This window comes from Pelmatolapia mariae, linkage group LG4 (assembly GCF_036321145.2).
Source record: "Pelmatolapia mariae isolate MD_Pm_ZW linkage group LG4, Pm_UMD_F_2, whole genome shotgun sequence".
Classification (NCBI taxonomy): domain Eukaryota; kingdom Metazoa; phylum Chordata; class Actinopteri; order Cichliformes; family Cichlidae; genus Pelmatolapia; species Pelmatolapia mariae.
Genome location: NC_086230.1, coordinates 21,735,563 through 21,751,669, shown reverse-complemented (window position 1 = coordinate 21,751,669; position 16,107 = coordinate 21,735,563). Strand labels below are relative to the sequence as shown.

Genomic DNA, 16,107 nt, shown 5'->3' with positions numbered 1-16,107 from the left:
CTCGTTCACTTTACACTGGCTCATATATGTCCATGCAACCTTTTTTCTTTCTAAAACATCAATTTTAAAATACTGTACATACAAAAAACTTTCAGATTACAGATGTGTCCTTAGGAAGAAGTTGAGAGCATTTTTTAAAATTGAATAATGGTTTAATTTAAGTCTAAGTAAATTAAATAATCTCCACTGACAGTAATTGAATAAAAGCACTGACCCAGACCAAAAACAAAATGAGAAGTGACTTAATCAGAGAAATAAAAGGTCTGTTACAGATAGTCGTATAAATATATTCTGGTAATCACTTTTCCAGAAAACTAAAGGGAAATGTTGCCTTCAATCAACATGTGCTTTCTCATAACATGAAGCTCACGTCATATTTACCATAATTGAAAGTAAACCCACAATTCTTTCTAATTCACCGCCTCTTCTCATTTTCACTCTTGGATCTGCACCATTATTTCTATCCTTGACCGACCCTCCCCCAACCCCCTTCCTTCTCCCCAATCCCACCCCCAAAACTCTCCCACACCCCTTGCCCCCACCCCTTGCCTTGCCACTGCCTCTTTGCATTGATGCTGATAATTACCACTGAATGGATCTGCAGATTCCCATGGATGTCAGTGGAGCCTTTGGCCTGTTCTGTCACTCCCCTCCTCCTCATCCTCTGCTGCTTACCGAGTCTCTCCTTCCCTTACTCAATGAGGATTAGGAGTGAGTAAGAGAGGCAAGTGATGGAGAGGATGATAGATGGTGCTTGCCCAGACCGAAGGACGGTTTGCCATGCAACCACCTTATCTAAGTCACCCCTCCAGTCCAGTCAAGGCTGTCACAGTGAATAAGTTGTGCAGTATCTATTACCTTAATGTCACTCTCACTTTGAAGTCGTTTTATTGATGAAGTTCTTACTTGGGAAAATACAGCCAAAATACACTCAAGGTAAATCCCATGACACGTGAAAACCTGTTGGAAAATAGGTTCTCTCCATAAAAGAACAATTGTGGAAAATAAGGAGAAAGGGCAGGGTATAGCAGATTCCCACCATTTCTTTTCTGCAAGCAAAGCTGAGCGGATCGACGTCATGGACATTGGGAGCCCACGCATCCTCGGCATGCCAGAGGTAACCGATACCCAGTCGGTGTTCAACCAAGCTCAAAAACCCACTAAAGCTGCTTTCGTCCTACAAAGTCCAAAAAGGGGCCAACCCTGTGCACCACAGTTAATCACATCACACCACAGGGAAGACGAAAGGCAAAGTATGAAAACTAGAGAGAGGAGCACTTTAAAATGGGTAAGAGACTTTACATGATGGGCACGATAAAGACAAAAACCTGCATGGAAAGAAGGAAAAAAAATTACCTTATATTGACTATTTAAATCAATACGTACCAGCAGAGGCACATGCGTCACACGACTCTTTAGTGCAATATGTAATGTTCAACATGAAGCATGGACTCTCTCCAAGACCAAGTGGTAATTGTGTCATTTTTTCTTGGGATACAGCACCAATTTGAGGAAATGGTTTGGAGCGTGCTGAAAGGCATCAGTGCTGCAGGAGAGTTTGGAACCAACAAGGTTTGGCTCAGAGCTGTATGTCAACCACCTTCAAATTATCCTCATTAATGACAATTCCAAGGGGAAATGGTCATTTGTATGTGTGTGATAGTCTGGTATACAGGGGCTGTAATATTTCTGGATGCATACCAGTATGAAAAGTGGCATTCATTAGTTAGGGACACAGGTTTTACAGAGCTGAGCCATAGGCAGCCAGCAGATTTTCTGGCTCTGATTCTGTGTGAGAACCTAGGATGTATTATTTGATGTCATAGACCAGTGGAATGACAAATACCACCACTGCCCACAGTTTTAGAAAAAGTGTCATATTCTGTCAAATTCGGAATACATATGCTGACATTATTTTTTTTTAAAGGCAACAAGTACAAAGTACAGCTTTGAAAAATCATGTATTTTAATCATCACGCATTTTTACAGGATAAAAATCAGTAATTAATAAAAATAAATTACCCATGCCTTGTGGGCACATACTCTCTCCTTGAACTTGAATATAAATGGAGACAGAGTAAACCTTATACCAGAACCATGCGGAGGCTTCAAGTTGTAAGAGTTCACTAGTTGACAAGAATCTTCACATCAAAGGTTTGTGACTTGACACTTCTTGTTGAAATACTTCCTGACGCTGATAGCTACATAAATACTCCATGTAGAGGAGAGGTTGAATGAAAAGGCAACCTATCATTATCCCATCCCTTCTTCCCGTCTCCCCCGTATCATTTCCCAAGACTGTTTACCACAAACACAACAGCAACGCTGCCTGAGTTTATTATGGACAGCCAAGCTGCAATACGTTGCCAAGTCCTGCCCCATGGCCTGGGCCTAGCTCTGTTGTCTTGGTAACCCAGCATCCAAGAACAGAGGGTGGGGGGGTTGTGTGATAGTGCTGGAGGTGGTGGTAGAGTGTTTGAGGGGGAGGCTAGCATGATGTCATCTTGTGGCATGAAGGGGGCCAATCAAACCCTGAGAAAATTATGTCACCTTTTGTTGAGCCGGTCCATTCAAGGCTATAGAAGTGCAGTGAATTGAGAGCTGCCGAGAGGTCATTTTTTCCCCCCTGAGTTGTGTAAATGTGTATGTGTGTGAGAAAAGGGAGGAGAGAAAAAAAGGGGGGAGGCAGACAAGCCGAGAAGTGCATTGTGGACATGCTAATGTTGTTGAACATAAGCAGGGCCATAAAGATGTCACAAAGCTCAACTTCCAAAACATCACCACCGGGGCCTTTATCCCGCTTGTCGGGGTTTTTTTCAGATGGCTATGACCTCGTCCACCTCAAATTTGAGTCTTAATATGATTCCTATGATGCCCGAGACAAGTTGTCAAGCACTAGAATAAAAGCCCGAACAAACTGTAATGGAACTTGCCCAGTCAGCTTTGTTTTATCACTGAGGCAAGGACAACAATAAGTAACCCCTTGAGGAATAATTACACCCTTAGCAACTATACACTCCTTCACCTATGTGCCATTCCCTCTCCCCACATGGCCCTTAGCTCCCACCCACCCTGAAGCAGACTTTATTGAATCGTAACTGAAATGACAGTGAAAGACAGTTGAATGGGAAGTCACTGCTGAAATGCTGAAGTCACTCAGACTAAATGAAAACAATGCATGCATTAGCGACGTATGTTGAATATTTTTGGGACAAGACGAGGGATCTGTGGGGATTTCTTCCACAGAATGGTTGAAAACTCCCTGCATTTTGACACGTTGACCTATTATGTGACATTAAGCACTTCTCCATCAACATCATACATGACACGTTTGTAGAGTGTAAACTCAGCAAAATGATGTCATCTTTTTACTGTTACTTCTACAATTTTTTTGTGATTATAGTAAGTGATGCATTTACACATTACATTGTAACATCAACTAAAAATACACATTCAGTGTGTTGCAATTGCCAGTAAAACTATTAATAATCACTGTTTCAGTTTAAATGTAACATATTAAAATTTTTACTGTAAAGTTCACCTTTACCTTGTCTTCCTTTGAAGAAAAAAAAAAAGATAACACCCCATTTATTCCTCAAATGCCAGACTAGCACATACTGGCCTAACTAGTAAGGAAGCCAGCATGAATAACCGTAACAACGAACACCACTGAAACATCCAACCATTTATCTTATGTATCTGGAATGACAAAACAAACAGGCAGCAGCTTGGATACACCTTTTAATTTCTGCTAACAGGGCTTAACAAAAACAACAAAAGCTATGGAGTCATAAATCATAATGAGAATAAACTGCTTGACAGGATTATTAACTGAAATTAGCAGAAGCTGCCAATGTGTCACAATAAAATGCAGCGTCAGAAGGAGAATTCATGGTTTTACATTAATGACAATGGCTTCTTTGTCGCTGCAGTAAGAAGATGAAAATCACATATCCACTGACTGAGTGATTCATCTGATTAATCTCAATCACATGTGCATTAAGTCTTTTTACACAGTAGGAGACATTTTTTGTGCTCCTCCCTGGATAAACTTTCTTATGCAGTTTTTTAAGAGCCACTTTGAAAACAGTCACATTACCAAAAATGACAAAAATAACAGTAAATGCTGAAGTTACTGAATGAGTGACACTGTAATTAAAATCTGCAAAACAAGAGAAGATACATAGATGGCAGGAAATTATCATTTCTATTAAAATCAATTAGAAAAATAAAGTTAAACAACATGCTGTATCCATCAAAGTAACCATGGTAAATATATGAGTCTTCTATAGAGCACTTCTCCAGATGGGGCTGACTGATCTGTTCCATGATGTCTGAGCAGCAAAACGCGATTCACCATCCTGCTGCGTTTATGTCACAGCTTCTCCAAGCTCACGCTGCTCACTGAATCCTGAGAGCTAGATTGCCAGTGTTGGAGCTCATGTTGTCGGCAGCCGTGCCAGGAGCAAACATCTGCTTCAGAGGATGCTGGTCCAACAGTCCAAACCGGGATTTAGTATGATCCTGGAAACATAATACAGAAACTAATGACTGACTGGAGCCCAAAACCACTTACTTGAATATTGAGACATTTCTCATACCCGCGCTTAAGAAAAAAAAAAAAAAAGATAAGTATAGGATCCTTTATAACAATGTTTTGCTTAAAATGTTGAGTCAAGGCTTTATAAAGTTACGTCAAATAATTATTAAATTAATAAAACATCAAAACTGATCAACTTCTGCGCAGCTGATTACTTTAGCAGAACAGAACTGGCTCTTTTCAAAAAACTGCTGACAAAAGAAATGGGCCTGAGGAGAAGAATTACCCACAGCCTCATTCGCTGCTGAAATTATCACATTATGGTGTGTTGGCTAACTCCAGATGCTTTTGTTGGATACAGCGTACCAGGCCAGGTAATCATGCAAATGAAGCTAACTATTTTTGATAAAAGAAAAGAAAGACAAGTCCATCTTTAAGACTAAAGATAGAAATATAAGCAAATTGCTTAATACGCAGCTGAACAGCTGAATTATTTTCTGAATTCTCATCGTTAATCTGGCTTCAACATCTGCTTTTAAGATGACATAATACACAGAGGTGCTCTCCTGACAACCCAGGCTTTGCTTTACCCACCACAAAATGACATTACGTTGTCTACCACCCACTCAACCCTGCATGTTTTATGGCAGAAAAGTGGCAGGACGGGCCTGCCCTGCTTGTTCTTTGCCCGGGGAAGGAACATGTCAGAGGATAAGCAGTCATCTATCAATGTTTCCTATCTTCTTTCTGCTTGTCTGCACCTCTGAGTTGGTTTACCTGTGAGTAGTCACGTTCCATCAGCGTACAGTATAGCCTCATTCTTGTACTCTTTCTTCATGCGCCTATTCCCACTCCCACTTTTTGTTACCACTACACATTCTTAGCTACCCTTCTTTTTTTTAATTGTGGTTTTAGTTTTGAAAATCAGGCAAAGGAGGACAGATTTCCTTTACCTGACTTTGTGCATCTCTTCTGGCCTCCATTCTGGATTTTCCCTTCCCACGTTTCTCTCACATGCCTCACCTTGGAGCACAGCCAAGCAGAGAAACATCAGCATACAGCACCAGGTTTCAACCTGCCTCTGAGTCTACGCCTGCCTGTGTATGTCTCTCTCTGCCCGAGGCTGCAACTGAGGCCTGCCCCTATCACCATCCCTCATCAGCACATCTACTGTACCTGTCTGCTGGCACCCTGCCATCCATACACAGTTCTCCTCCATTTGGTGAGAGAACAAGATGGAAGGGAAGAAAAAAAAAGATATGGCAAGCCAAAAAATCTACAGAAAATGACTACTCATGTTGAGGTCAAGCAGATCTAACCTCCAATGAGAACACCCAGGAGTATCCTGAGAGGCACAAATACAGTACCACTCATTCAGTTGGCTGGGTGAACTGTGCAATCCCATCAACAGGTTTCTTTGAAAGCCACCGACTCTGTGGTGGGCCATCAAAGCATATCTTCATTCAGTTCCACTGAAAGGATCTGAGGCTCCTGAGAGAAGTTGTGTTTGAAGTGATATCTCTGTGTCCCTGCATTCTTTACTGTGCTGTCATGACTTGGGTTACACAATAAAAAAAAAAACAGCAAGAACACGGGCATGAATCCAGTGGCACCACCCTGATCACATCTCTCATATATGTGAACTACCACTTCTTCCTCTGTTTATTTAGTCAACATACCATACTGTGGTTGTTTATAGCAACGGTCGCTGCTCCTCATAAGATGACACTGTGTGTAATCACGTACTCCTAGGCTTTAAGATCAAACAAAAGACAGAATCTTACCTGTTGAATCTCTTGAGGTCATGTTTCCATTACTCAGCCCCTTCTTGGTGCTCACCTGAGATCATCTGAAAAAGATAAAGAATGGCGAAATAAAGTGATTCAGAGAGAGGTGCACATATAAGACAAAAGAAAAAAAAACTGGAGTCAAATTTTATCTCGACCAACACTGCCCAAACTTGTATTAAGAAACTTTGATAACTGTAAATGAGTAATGCCAAATGTTCCCTTGATTTACAGATGCCACAAGATTAACCCGCAGTGTTGTATAATCTCTGAGTCTTGTTGGGTGTTAAAATGAAATCATTTAGTACACTTGCTTGAACTGATTTGGATTATGTTAATATTCCTATAATTAATTATATGGTTTCCCATTTTGGCCTGTAAATATTATAACAAGAAAAAACAGAGAGAAGGAAACAACAGTACAATAAGGATTGCAGGCCATGTGCACTTTATCTTTTTAAAATAAATGAATAGTACATAAGACAACTTGCTTCCTCTCCAGTGTCTGTAAAAACAACAGGTCTCTCACAGACATACAGATCATAAGTGACTTGACTCATTTAAGGAAAGTCCCACTTACTCATGCAAAATTATATTTCAAATTAGAGCCAAAAAAGCTGCAGTATGTAGAAGTCTTTTTTTTTTTAAATGGCATGTTCAGGGTTTAGCAGCTGGCATAGGCAGCTAAAGGCAGTACTGGTTTTCTAGTCTTTAACTCTGCTAATTCGCTGAATGGGAGAAATAATATCCTGCTATGAGTTGGTAAAATCTGTGCACAAAGCTTCGCTCCACTTTCTGTGAGTGAAACCCCAGTACACTTCTGATATCTCTGTCTGTGAAATGGACCATACAGCGGACAGATGTAGCTTGCTAACCAAGCTTGTTAGCATTAGCTGATAACTAATAGCTCATAATTACTCTCTGGCCTAAACATAGCCACTTTAAGCTCAAGAAATTTAACATGGTAAGCCAAAGCCTCTTTTATATGGAGTCTATGGGCACTATTGTTTGTTAGCTCTAATAACTGAAATTTGTGAGCATGTTGTACATGTAGAAGTTAACCATATGAAAAAGAACAAAAGCAGAAAATGACTCATATATGCATGACTGCATATAAAAATAAGTGAAAGCAGTACTTTCGCAGAAACTAAAAAAAGTCAAATCCGGATTAGAAACTGAGATCTACGTTTCATCTTTGCTTAATGTAAATCTAGGGTTTCAGGGGAGCTCTGCAAAACCTGGCAGCCCAGGAAAATTTAAGTAGCCAAAGTAGCTTTTCCATTGTAACATTTAAAATTTATTTGGTGTGCTGGTTTTATTTTATGAGGTCAACAGGTTCAGGTAGATACTGAATCAAGACTCTTGCAGGTTTCTACAGCACATGCAAACACGTTAAGAGTCTGGACCAAAGACAGCTTCGGTCACTCTTCATCCATTCCAAGACAAAGGTGCTCTCTGCTTCTGAGTTTCATTGTCCCAGAACTGTTGCCTTGGCAACAAAGGCACTGTTTCCAAGTGACACAAAGCCTAAACTAAAAAAAACTCTCCTTTTCAGGTTGAAGGCTCCAAGAGTTGAGGGGAAAACAGCAATAACAGGACGGTGGGGAGAGAAACTGAATACCGGCAAATTGCTTCCCAGAGTTTCTGGAGGACATGGTAAAATGATTCTTTCTTTCCTCTGCCTTTTAAAATACCTTTCCCTGGCACTAGGCACCATAGGTAGTTGTGTGCTGGTCCCATTTCTTTTATATCCTTTCTTATATTTCCGTTTTTTTCTAGCTATCATACTGTGCTAAGTGAGTTATCATGTACACCAGCAGACTGGAGCTGCATGTGGCTAGGCTAAGCCTCCAGATGAGGTAATGTTTAGAGAGTTGGTGAGCCAGCAGAAGGGTTGGTCAGGTCTTGATTAGCTCAGGGGTAGGGGCTCTCTTTAATATTGGACACCCCTTTGTCTGGTCAGATTACTACCTTATGAAAAACTACTCCTGCTGACACGCCTATTGGGATCAGAGCTTCCTGCTCGCTACATCATCCTGCTTATGAGTTCTCCACACACAGGAAAACACTTTCAAGCAACAACACTTTCACACACACTTGCAACTCTCACAAACTCTCAGAAGCACAATTACTGAGAAACTCACAAGACCTGTGCATGCATTTACACGACACTCCCAGGAGCACTCACTGATATCACCTCCTAGGGCCTCCTCTCTTCCATTTGTGTATGCCATGACCGCAGTTGACGACCTCGAGATGGAAAACAACCTGCAGTTATTAACAAGGCCAGATGACACACAAACACACGCTCATGCACGCTCACTTGTTTTTATTGTGGTCGTCTCCTCCGGCCACTCTCCAATGAAAATCACATGATGGACCTCTTCCAGCTCAAAAAAAAAAAAAAAAACCCATCTGAGAATCTCGACCACAAAAACATCAATAAACATTTTTTTCTATTTATGTAAAAAAAAAAACCCAGCAGATTCATAGGGGAAGCTTTAAGGGGATTTTAATCCTAGCAGTCTTGTAAAAAGGGCTCAGGCTATAGGATGATTTCAATTATTTGATATAATTTCTGATGGTCCATTAGTTCAAAATAAAGCTCTGATTATAAGAGATGTGTAAACAGAAAGCTGCAAACAAAACCTTCATCCGAGTCTGTAGCAGAGCTTTGCTTTTTCCCAGATGTGTAATTGACTGTTAATTAGTGGTGGCTTTATTTCTGCAAATAAACCGTGTTTAAACCGAAGAACAACGGAAAAGCAACACTGGTGTGTTTGACCACATTGCAAACTTCAACACCTCTCTTTTTCTAGTGGAGACAAGCCTATAGTAGCAAATGCTCATATGTCTGCATTGCACTTTGTGAAAACAAATTAATACTTGTAGGTGTATACACACAAGTATTGAAGTACATATATTCATACACACACACACACACACACACACAAATCAGTCAGGGACACTGGCACAACCTTGCGCCAGCGGTCCTTTAAACCAGTCATGTGAAACGACCCGTTCCTTTCTGCAAATCAGATTACATCTCCAGGCTGAGCTAAGGTCTGCAAGTCTACACACACATTCAAAGTTTAGTGGCTATACTCAGACACAAACACACACAAACACACACACACCCACACACACACACTCAGTTAATCAGATTTTTCCCCACAAAACTTCCTGTCTTTGTGAATGTACAAAAAAAAATTGACAGCATCGGACATTGGCCAAAATAATCATTAAAAAAAAATGCAATATCCAGTAAATTTATCGCAGATTCCTTTGATTCCACATTCCATTAAAAAGAAATATATATATTTTCATAGAAGGCTGAGATAAGCCTTCTTTCAGCAGCCTTCAACTGCTGTTTGGCAGATCAGCTATGGAATGAACACATGCGGAAACATGTTTATAGCGTATTTGGCAGGAATGCAAATGATAGATGATTCACAAATGATTCAAATCCTATTCAAGTTACCATGCACCAGAGAATTAAGCCAGGAAAATAACAGTTTATCAAGCTTAAGTAAGTGTCAATTTGGCTTTGGTCAATGATTTTACTTTAAACAAGCCTTATTATTCTATGGAGTAATGAAGTTTGGGTTAGCACATAAATAAGCACGGTGTGGCAAAGTTATTATACACAAGTTCAGTGTGCATATCCTTAATGACTGCTTGGTTCTATGATACGCTGCTGAACACATCTAACATCTCTGTGCATTTTAGCTTCAGTGGTCAGATTTGTAACTATTTGCAGTTTTTTTTTTAAGTTACAGTGTTAAAGAGGCTGCTTGGCTTGATGCTGGTGGACTGTTTGGCTTAATCAAATCCAGACAGTTGGAGAAGTATAATCTGTCTCTACACAATCTATGTTAAGTCTCTACTCTTTTAGTCTACTCTACCACCTACCGGTTACGTCTTTAAAAATGTTTTAAGGAAATCTAAATTACTTTTGAGTCTGGAAGAAGAATCAATACTTTTCAGTTTCCATTATAAAAACAAAGAAAATTCTTCATGGATCTACTGCATAGCTGAATGACTTTGCCTGTTTTGCCCTTGGTGCCACAAAGGTCAGAAGGTGGGAAGTTGTGGGTGGCAGGAAGTTGAGACAGGGTGCCTACAATGGGGTGTCAGGACTCTGTCAGTCAGTCCAACTCAACTGGGTCATTCTCTCTTCACAGTGACATTTGAGAAAACCAGCAATGGGGACCGGCTGCACAGGGAATGGAGGAACAGAGGCACCGCACCCTGGTTTAGGTTGCACTGGATGCTCAGATAAGACAACAGGAAGGGGAAGATTTGAGCAGGGCAACATGGGGAGCAAATCATGGCTACCATTACTCAGGAAGAATTCACTCATCCCTCAGATCACTTGCCACACCTGTGGAGGCCAGTGTTTAAATCACACAGTGCCACCAGTCAGAAGTTTAGAATTGGTCACCAAAGCCTCAGATTAGAGTCAATGTAAATTGAGATAGCATAATGCCCACAAAAAGCTATTGAACTGGAAGCTCTGGTTGCTTTTCCCAAAAAATAAAATAAACGATACAAATATTTAATATATCACACAAACCTTATTAGCTTCAACAATCCAAATCATGTCAATCAAATAATAGTAATAGTAATTTATCAAAAAAGCTGATTTATCCCTGTATCTAAGGCTTAACAAGGTAAAAACACTTCTCTACAACCATATGCCTTATTTTTGTTATAACAGAACAAATGAAGGTGAAGGGTATCTAGTATCTGCTATGTAAGAGGTCCAGTGTCTAAACAGCTGCAATATGGTGCAAGACATGGATCAAAACAGTCTTAGCCACTGAGTTGCCAGTTGAATTTCTCATGTCTTATGGTTTTATCTGTAATATTTAGAATAAGAAAACAAGCAGTGTTCCACGTTATAACTTGTGATGATAGCTGTCATTATTTTTGATATTTGGGATATTTGATAAAGTCATAGACCAATAGATCAATAAAAAAAAACCTGTTATGATCCTACAATTAGAATAGATTGGTGGAAATGGAGATGCTGTGTGCTGTGCAACTCAAAAGACAGTCCTACAGTTCACTTACATTACAGTATGTGCACACCCACACACACAAGCAAAATAAACCACAATGTAGTGTCTTCATCTGGAGTTTATTTCCTGCCCTCCAGCGTGACATATGGTTACTTGTTTCTGTTTTACACCTCTGAATCTTTCTGTTGAAGTTTTCTGGCAGCACATAAACCATTCATCACCAGAACTGGGACCGAACTTTGGTGACATGGGTCATGACCTTAGCTTTAGGTTAATGAAAATGTCCACATGGTGGATTAGGTTGGTGTTTGGATATAGTTTTTATCTCACTAAGTAGCAAGAAAGTACAAAAATCTGTGTTATATTGGTGTTACTGACCCACATGGAAACTTAGGAGGATAATGAAGTTCAGGTGGTTCTAAAATAAGACATATTCAGTTCTAAGGGTGTGCAAAACCCCCCTTTTTGGAGGTTTGAGTGGGAACTCCCACTTGCTGTGCCATTAATTAACCATCATACACTGCACTTGAAGAATGTTAGACAAAGATCGAAACCGAGGCCTACGACTGGGAAAGTGTGAATCAAGCAAACATGATGCACCCCTCACTCATTCAAATGTACCTTATGTCATTTTGTTTTCCAAACCTGGCCTTGAACTCTTCCCTTTATCCATGCATACTTGGACAAAAATGTGTGTCAAGTTTTACAAGGTGTGAAGTGAGGAAACAGTTTTATTCAGAAGCAGCAGCGGTAAAGATTCATCTAGTCTCAGATAAAAGTATCACCTTCTACGACCCTTTTAAACCAGAAGGTGCAGTGACCAAGAATTGTCACAAGATCCATGAAATGTTAGTTTTGGAGCAAAGGTAAACAGCTTCTCCCATGGTGGGCCTGTACCCTACACAGAGTAAGCACATGTTTCCCATTGTGGTTGAAAGGAAAGGGGATTAAAGTGTAGCACAGCCAGAGCCACAGCTATACACCCCATGGTGGGATCAGAGTACTCTCAGGTCTTTGAGTATTGCTGATACAGCCAGTTAAAAGTGACTGGTGTGTAGGGAGAATGCATGGTCAGATCTAGCACTGTGCCTCTAGAGTCCAACATTGGGGCCTTTTTTGGCGTCTAAGGAGGCAGACATGTTACCATGTTGACAGCACGGCCTAACTATGGCCGATGGAGTAACACACACACACACAAAAAAAAACAGAATAGTTCAGGGTTATGGGAAGGCATTGAAACAGAGCGGATTTTATTTTCAGTGACCCAATGCTGTTTCGATGAAAAAGAGATCACCATTAAAACTCACACTGAAAGCAGAAACAGAGGGAAAGAGGAGAAATGAGGGAAAAAACTGTAAGTAGCAGATGGTTAAAGCTTGCAAATACAAGGTTCTCACCCCGAGGCCTCGAGGTCAAACAGGCCACATTTAGGTTCCACAGGGGAGAGTTAAAGCAGGAGACTGTGACTGTGCAGCCAATTAAAGGACACTTTAAAAAAAGCAAATAATGGTAGGGACATTAAGGAAGATATGCATAGTGAAGCATATCTGCACATACCAAAAACTGCCAATTAACCAACACCCCATGAAGCTCAGCTGTGACTGCTTCAGCTGAAGAGCTTACATGTGCAGCAAGTAAAGAGACTTTTCCGTGCTGGGTCAGAAGGGATGCTGAAGGAGGGTTGAACATTCATTTTGTCAATCACACCCAATATTAGCATCTCTATCAAAATGTCTGAGGGATTTTTAATCTTTGAGACTTTACCAAATTTCAGCGGAGGTGACTCACTATAGACTTGATGGCTCTAAAATACAACTCGCTTTAAACAAGACTTTAAACAGAAACGTCAAGAGCTCAGTAATGACAAATCACACACTAACATTTTTTTGAAAATCTTATACATTTATATAACCTTATATAATTATCTTCTTATATTATAAGAAGAGCATTTAGCCCTGGCTATATAGAACTATCATTACATCCTTAAATGCGAGATTATTTCCCTGAAAATTACCTAAAGAGACAAAAGTAATAAAAAAAAAAGAGACTAATAATGTACTTAGAAACTAATGAAGTCTGACATGCCTTAAACAGCCAGAAAGCAGCAGTTTTAACATAAATCTAGTGACTTACTGTACTCCTCCGCCCTGTGAGATCAGATTCTCACCCAAGTTGACTACTCCAAACCATCATTCTTAAACTTTTGACCTCAAAATTCACACTCGTACGCATAGATACAAACTTCCTATATGTCTGCCCATCTTGCAGCAGTGGTGCATGCTTCTGTGCATGTTTGTGGGGGAATTTGAGGAGCGTGAATTATGTGCTGGGCGTTTGTGCAGATTTGCAGTACTTTCTCACCCACAAAAACACTGTTTGGGTGAAGCAGTACGGCATGTTAATGAGCATGTGCGTGGTTGTGTTTTGAAACTGGAAACAGATTTATGTAGTGTTTGGGATCAGCTCTGTAAAGGTCATACTAAACAAGCTAGCTCATTTCAGTAAACCCTATTCCCTTTCTGATCCAGGTGACTCTCGGCCAGTAGTTTCACGGCACACAGAACTGGCATAAAACTGCCATTCTGACCACTTTCTCCATCTTCATGACATCACTAATTTCCGATTCCAGTGACGCCGCACTGACATTCAGCTTCTTTGATTAATTGTTTCCTACAGGGCTCTTGCGAGTGTTTCCGTTTGAAAAAAATAAATGACAAAAAATATTTTCTGGAGCCCTAAATTGCTAGATCCAAACACTCCTTCAGCTCCAAGCATTGACCACAAAGCAAGATGACCTGGCATGGGATAAAATATCAGCCACAGCAATAGTTTTCCTACTGACCCTGATCCCTCCAATAAAGAGGAAGTTAGAGGGGGTATCAGTCAAACTCTTGATTACAAACATCCTTCAGCGATACATGTGCAATAGCATTTACTTAAACACACATTCGCGCATTAGTGCACAAGCCTAAAAGCATGTCTATGCATGCACATGTTGTCAGTGCAGGCATTACCAAAACGTGCAAAATGTAAATGTCCCTAGATGCCAAAGTGGAAAAAGGTAGAATGAGAAACACCTAATCTGGCTAATCCAGCCAAAGATTGGGAGCAGGCAAATATTGCCAATAATAAACAAATGACTAACATTCTCAGTCTGTGTGGTTACAAGCCCAAGGGCTCCAGCTATAACCCAGCAGGGTCTGGATCCAATCCGTGCTGTTTATCAGTGCAAGCAGAAGTGGCCACTTGTGAAAGCTCTATGATAAACACTTGGGGGACAAACCAAGAATGGCTAACAGATCAGTATGACCAAATCACTCCTCTCAGTTTGATTTACAGATCTGACTTCAAGGACCAAAGCATGACATTCTCACCATATTATCACCACTTCATTACTCACTCTGACACTACCTTCATGATAGCCATATTCTGTGGGGATATGATTTAGCCTTGACCATCTCTAGTGACGGTCGCATATTTAGACACTTAAATGACAAGTTTGTCATAGCATTATGGCTGAATTAGTTAGCGTGCAATCAGCAATGCAAAAATTCAGTAGATACACAGACAATGTGATTAAATAGACTTTTTTCCCAAGTCGTGTACTAGTTAAATAGGTAACTGCGACCACATGGAGTTCAACATCACAAGCGGTGGTTCAGAATAGCGACTGAACTAGTTTCCAAGTTTCTTAAATATGAGCATGTTTGTTTTTCTTTGTTAAAATATAACAAAAATAAATATAGTTAGAAGCAGAAGACAGCTGAGCACTGTATTTTGTTCAGGATGATTGACACAAAACCATTCGCATGTCGAGGTGTCACCATGGAGGTTATGGCAAAATCATGTCTGATAGATACTGTGACTGACCATGAATTCCTTTAAGTAGTAACAGAGCTGAGTAAATAGTACCTGTGTGATGAGATCAAAGGTAAAGCAGTGAAAGTACTGAATCTCACCTTCATGCAGTGTACATGTGTGTTTTTTGTGGGTGTGGGGAGAAGTAAAAGTTTCCCTTCGCTCGACACCACCTATTTTCTTTTGGCTCAGTGTTAAGATTCAAGATGGAAAAGTGCAGAGCAGGCGGCGCTTTCATTGTCTCGTCCACAGTGCTTTACCTGCTGTGCCCAGGGACTCAACGGGCCTAAAGGACTCTGTCACTTTAACCTTGTCCCCAAGTATGTCCCTGGCCAGCACAAAAGCCATCTGGGGTGCGACTGAAAGCTTAAGTAACAAAATAACTCTTTCAATCTGCACACTGCATGGTTCTGACTGCAGGGTGCTAAGGTTGCCAATACCAAGACACTGGACCTATTTCTCCTCCTTCTCCTCCACCCTTCTAATTCTGGCCTACATGACTAACTCCAACTGAAAGCCCCACACGCCAGAGGTGGGAGCCCGAAGCACTGTAAGATTCAAAAAAAGACCACCTGCTCAACAAACTAAATTGTACTCACTGAAGGCAAGAATAGAGAGAATGAAAAGGAGTTGAGTGAGAGCGAAACAAATGAAAGGAAAGACAAGTCACCATTCTCCCTCTGTGATGTTGGCAGACAAAAGAACAAATTGTGTTTCTGCCTCATGGCACCAAGCGTCAAAATTGATATAGGGTCCCACTCAGGGCTGTTTGTATTTGAGCATACTGATATAGGCTCCATCAGTTCCCACAAGAGAGCCAGAGAGGTGCATGGACCTACCTACCAGCCTTTCATCTAGGTTTCTTTTGTATTATGCCCACTTGTGTCTGTTGTTTCTC

The 16,107-nt window shown here is 40.6% G+C and overlaps 1 long non-coding RNA gene across 1 annotated transcript in view; it reads right to left on the bottom strand.

The window, feature by feature from the left end:
• Positions 1–3,740: 3,740 nt before the first annotated feature.
• Positions 3,741–16,107, bottom strand: part of LOC134625430 (uncharacterized) — a 52,358-nt gene continuing 39,991 nt past the window's right edge. Inside the window, exons 5-6 of the long non-coding RNA XR_010093727.1 lie at positions 6,325–6,389; positions 3,741–4,524 (exon numbers count right to left, since the gene is read on the bottom strand). This is a non-coding gene — a long non-coding RNA (uncharacterized LOC134625430). The remainder of the gene's footprint in view (positions 4,525–6,324; positions 6,390–16,107) is intronic.